The 6,000-nt window shown below is 34.5% G+C and overlaps 1 pseudogene; it reads right to left on the minus strand.

The window, feature by feature from the left end:
* LOC107509387 overlaps positions 1–5,777 on the minus strand; it is a 126,718-nt pseudogene extending 120,941 nt beyond the window's left edge.
* Between the last annotated feature and the right edge of the window lie 223 nt (positions 5,778–6,000).

The raw sequence follows: 6,000 nt of genomic DNA on the forward strand, positions 1-6,000 counted from the left end.
ATTTTCAAGGGGTTGATTTTATGATATATGAGTTATATCTCAATAAAAAAGTGTATAAAAAAGAAACCAATGTGTACAAAGAGTTAAAGAAAATATATCAAAACATTAACAGCAAATAAAGGGAAAATGTTTCTTTCTCTTTAAGAATTCTGGGCTACTGGTGGCACTGAGCAACCTAGTTATAAAATGGAGATAAAATATCAGCAGAAAAAAAAACAGAAAAAAGACATTGAGAGGAAGTTGTTTTGCATTCTACTCTACCATTTAATCTTTCGAGTGTCAAAGGAAGTCCAGTGTCAGGGACAACAATCTGTTCCAAAAGGCCACATATGACCTGTGTTTTTTTTGCATGGTTCAATTAAAATGATCTTTTATAAGCAAAGAGAGAGGAAAAAGCTTTCAGAGTTATATTGATGTTAGAGGGCAATTAATACTTAAACATTTGGATAGTTATCCATCATGAACTAGCACTTTAATCTGAATGTAAGTTTTATTTAAAGTATGTTCGCTACTGTTCCTTTGCTGCTTTTAGGTTTATATCCCACATATAAGTAATATCGTGTGATTTTCAACTTTTTTCAGTCTGGCTTATTTTACTTAGCATGATTATTTCAAGGTCCATGAACAGGAAAAAGACTTAGAGACATGGACAATGGACTAGTGGTTACCAGAAGGTAGTGGGGAGGGGAGGAGGGAAGAGACAGAAGGGGTAACAGGGTCAAATATAGAAGGGTAGAGAGAGGGTGAAATGAGTAAAGGGGATCAAATATATGGTAGCTGAAGGAAATTGGACTTTTGGTAGTAATCATACAATAGAATATATAGAACTCAAACTATAATGTACACCTACAAATGATATAATTGTATTAGCCAATGTTATCCCAATAAACTTAATACAAAAATAAAGTAAGTTTGTATTACTTAAAAAAAAGTTTACCAAAATAAGTTTATTATGTCATATCTCTCTGGTACATAAAATCCTCAAATCACTACCACTGTACAAGGATAAATCCAAATGATGAACCCTAACCAACAAGGTATCACTTGACCCCTGCTTCCTTCCCTGATCTCACCTAGCAACCTTTCTTCATGCCTCTGCAAACATGGTCACCATCTTCCTTTCATTACCAGACTCCTTCCCTTCTTGGGTTTTCACCTTGTGGTTTCTCTATCCTAACAGTTCCTCCCTCACAGCCTGACCAGATCTCACTCAGATCATAATTCAAATTGTTACCTTCTTAAGTTATTCTTCTCAGATTTCTCTCAGTATTGCATCATTCCATTTTAATGTATATTTAATAGCTCTTTGTTGAGGTGTTTCATTTGATGGCTATGGTGGCATGCAGTTGAGAAGCAGGAGGCAATTCCCATTCTTCAGATGCAATTGACCTCACAGACCCAAACTTGGACAAATCTAACAAATATCTTGAAAAGGGCTGATTTCTTTAGGTTTGAAGTTGCCATGTGCAGTCCTTTGATCTCTGAGGTGAGAAAAAGTGTTAACAGTTAAGAATTTTAACTAGTCTCTCCTAGATAGAAACAAAATGGCTGTGATAATTTCTCAAACTTTCTTTACTTTTGACAATCTTAACAGTTTCTGATAGGGATTACTGATAGCGATTTTTAAAAATGTTTTTCTCATGATTAGACTGGGGTTATAGTTTTGGGGAGAAAAAAACAGAAATGTAAAGTGCCACTCTCATCACATCACATCAAGGGTACGTGCTATCCATATGTCATCATTAATGATGTTGACCTTCATCTGGCTGAGGTAGCGTTAGTTTTCTCCACTATAAATTTGCTATTTATGTCCCGTCTATACTCTTTGAAGCCCACATTCAAGAATTGAGAATTATATTCCTACAGCTTGAGAGCAGAGTGTCTACATAAATTATTTGAAATTTATCTTCATGTGAGATTTGTATCTTCTCTCCAATTTGTTCAATCATTGACTTATATCAGTATAGACTCATGGTTATATATTTTATACCTTGGGCTGTAATTTCATCCTACTTTATTTCGTTACTCAAATTATTCTAGTTTTGGACGTTGAGAGCTCTTGCAGTTGGCATCTGTGTCCACGTGACATATTCCCATTATTCAGATTGCTTGAGCATTTCCTTAATTTATGGCACTGTGAGATGCTCCAGGCTCAATTTGTATATCATATGCCAGAATCCTGTAATTGGCCTTTTCTCCAAGCAACCCGGTTCCTTTTATATGAATAATAATAATAGAAACCAAGATCTGGATGTTGATATATTCTTTGCTACTAGGTGTCATTGCTTCTAGGCCCTCTCAACTAGTAGAGCAAAGAAATATGTGTGTATACTAATATGTGTATATATGTGTCTATAAATATTTCTGTATGCATCTATCTATATATATATATTCAACTACATGAGTTCATAATGAGGTTTTCAACTTTAATCCTTTACCACACCATCATTCTAATCTCCTGCTGCTTATATGTAACCTCCTACTCCAGCAGCAAGAAACGTGGCCCCCCCACCATTTGTTATCCAATTACTTGATTAATTGTTCAATTCTAGTAAACATGAATAATGGTCTCAAAATTTTTAACCTGTATTTCCATTGTAAATAATTTTATCAACTACAGTAGACCATTTATGCATAGTTCCTTTTGCCACTCATTTCCAAAATTACTTTTGTCAGCATCTGTTCTCCCATCTTCTTTTAGAAAGGTCACGTTTGTAATACAGTTATATTTTTTTTCTCACAGGCTTCATTCCCTCCTGGGCTCTCCTGACTTCCTAAATTATTTATTTTAAATTTATATACATTAATATTCAGTCTTTCCGCTGTAATGTTCTATGGATTTTCACAAATGCATAGTGCCACGTATCTAGAGATTCATTTTTTGTTTTTGTTTTTGTTTTTTTTTTTGCACTTGATCATATTAACATACATCAAACCAGAACATAATGTATGTTGAAGAGATTTTTCATGACTGATTCTTTCAGTGAACATATGACTTTAAAACACTTTTGATAGAATTTATTCTGTTATTACTTCAATTTCTTTATGATCTCTCATCAGATATTTTTCTTCTGAATTGAAGGTGATGAATTAGTTAATTCTTAATCTTTTTATAAAATCGTGCCATATAAGACTGTAAACATTTTATCTCGGGAGTGATTGTTCTTTCCATTTTAATATCCCTATGTGGTACATTGCTGTGTGGAACATAGTAATCTACTCTGTAACATCACATCTTATGAAGCCAGAATTTGTCTGTTTGCTTTGTCCTTGTTTTCATTTTCATGTTTTTGCAGTAATAGAAATACACAGTAGTTGGTTCAGGAAGGAACCATGAGATAGCCTAATATTAGCAGCTATTTCATGGATTAAAAGTCTGTATTTTACAAAAGCAAGCAAGCTCCAGATGATTACCTTTTGCTTCCTGCCCACTGCCTTCCTGAGTCAGCGCTAGCCTGCCAGCCTAATTCCAGTACAGCAGAGTATCTTTGACTAAGTTATATATGAGAAAAATTGAAAATCAATTTTTATTAAGCCAAAGTCAATAATGACAAATATGCTGGTACAACGATTTGTAAAGTTTGGCCCTAGGAAACCTGTTGAAAGTACAAATTCTTATACCACACTCTGCTAAATCAGAAACTCTGGGAATAGGGCACAGTAATTTGTATTTTAACAATTCCTCCAGATTATGCTAAATTTTAAGAGCCACTGGGCTTGTGGAAACTATTACAGAGCAATGTTTCTGTTCAGTAGAAGATTGTCTTTTTTTCATTATGAAAACTTTTACCTTTTTCTTAATTTCCAATAATTATCACTGAAATATTCAAATACTTGCCCCTTGATTACATTGTTATCTACTTAGAAGTGGACAAATAATTTCATAAGGTAGAGAATCAATTTACGCCTCTGGAATAGGGAAAACTAAGAGAAGGAAATATGCAGGTGGTCCCTATAGTAGGTCACTGCAGGACTAGATACAAAGAATCATTCTCTTCTTTCTATCGTTTCTGTTTTTTTCTTGGTCATTATGGTTTAATAGCAAATCTATTTGGTCTATTGTGATTTTAATCTCCTTAAGGAACATAAAGAATTCTCGAGAGTCATGGAGTAGACCTCTAATGCCCTGTGTAGGAAAAGCTGTGAAATTCTGTGGAGAAAGAAAAATGGAAAATTCAAATAGACAGAAGCAATGATGAAAGTCAATGAGGCCACAAAAAAAGAGAAACATAAACAGAAATAATAGTTTTCAGATGGCTTTTAAATTCTTATTTCCACTACCTCATGAGGCCTAACTGTATTTCTGCTCTTGGGTTCTGGAAGAAAAAAGTACATCTTCATAATAAAATCCCCCCTTGTTATGCTAGTGTAAGTTCCCATTGCATACCAACCAACCAATCACCTCCCTAACATTTAAGTTATTCTTTGTACCTGAATTTCTGTTCCATACCTTCTCACTCTACTATGTCTCTGCTATAACAGCTTGGAAATGTCTGAGTAAATGAGACTACTACATTGCGATAAAATTTACAAAGTAATTTCATGTAATCGTGACATTCTATATCAAAGCTAATAAAGGAGAAATGCAATTCATCCCCTAATATTAATAGGTTTAGAGATGAGATCTTCATATAACTGGAAGGACTCTCAGACAATAAAAGAGTATTTCCCAATTGAAGTGACATTGTTATTGATAATTCAAAATCCAGAATTAAAGTTCTTGCTTCTGATCAGATGCTTTCTCTGACATATAAAATGAAGTCCTTTTTTTTTTAAATGAGAAACACTCCTCATTAGAGTGTTGTGTCAATGTTCCATAAGATGAAGAAATATATAATTACAGTCATAGTTAGCCTAATGTTGTTAGAGTTTGATTTAGGAAATTGAATTTAAAATTAAAGATGACAACAATGGCCCAAATTACTTAGTAAAGAGTAAAAATTAAATTGTGGTGAAGAAGCAGAGGCCAACCTGCATTACTTTGCTTCTGCCATCCTAGGGCTGAAATGAACCCCAAGTCTCTTCTTTAAGGAATGACCTTATAAACACAATCCCTGCATCAAATTTTAACTGCCTAACATTTCTGCCCATCAGTACTAAGTCAATAGCAATAGTTAAGAGTACAAGAATTTAATCTCACAGAGTAAGTAATCTTGGGCTACAGTTAGATAAATTTCCACATCACAGTTTAGTTACTATATCTAAGACCCTTTTAGGTGCAGCTTACTACCTCTTGCTTACTCTCCAGGATTTTGCTTTTTTCCTCATTAAACTTTGTTTTAATGGGTCTCAAAGTTATATGACAGATTTTTGGTTAAATTGTTTCCAGTAAAAATTCTAATTTTAAGTAAACAGGCATAAAAACCAGTTAAATGCAGTATGCACAATTACTGTTAGGAGTCTATATTACTGATGTCTTCCTAATTCTAACTGCCACAAATAAATAAATTATGCCAAAAAAGTTCCAATTTTAAAAACTAATAACTTAAAAACTGCCACACGAGAAATCCCAAATGGCTCCCAAAGCCTACTCCTTTCCTTCTAAAGGTTTTACGATGTGTTATAATCATTAACCAGACTTTTACTATTAAACATAATGGCCAGATGAGGCAGTTTGAGAACATTCTTCGACTACTGATTAAGACTAGGGTGGCAGGTGTTGGGGATAATATACATTTAGATTTCTGAGCTGTCTGGGCAGACTTGGTGACTTTGTCAGCTCCAGCTGCCTTCTTGTCCACTGCTTTGATGACATCCGCAGCCACTTCCTGTGTCATGTCACAAACAACAAAACATCCCAGAGGATAGATGTCCGAGAAGCTCTCAACACACTTGGGCTTGCCAGGAACCACATCAATGATGGCAGCATCACTAAATTTTAAAACTCTGGGCTATCTTCCAGCTTTTTTCAAGAATGATGATCAGTCTTCCTCATTTCAGCAAATTTTCAGGCACTGTGAGCTATGTGACAATCCAGCACATGTACATATCCAGCACTGA

This window comes from Rousettus aegyptiacus, unplaced genomic scaffold, assembly GCF_014176215.1.
Source record: "Rousettus aegyptiacus isolate mRouAeg1 unplaced genomic scaffold, mRouAeg1.p scaffold_m13_p_9, whole genome shotgun sequence".
Taxonomy (NCBI): Eukaryota; Metazoa; Chordata; class Mammalia; order Chiroptera; family Pteropodidae; genus Rousettus; species Rousettus aegyptiacus.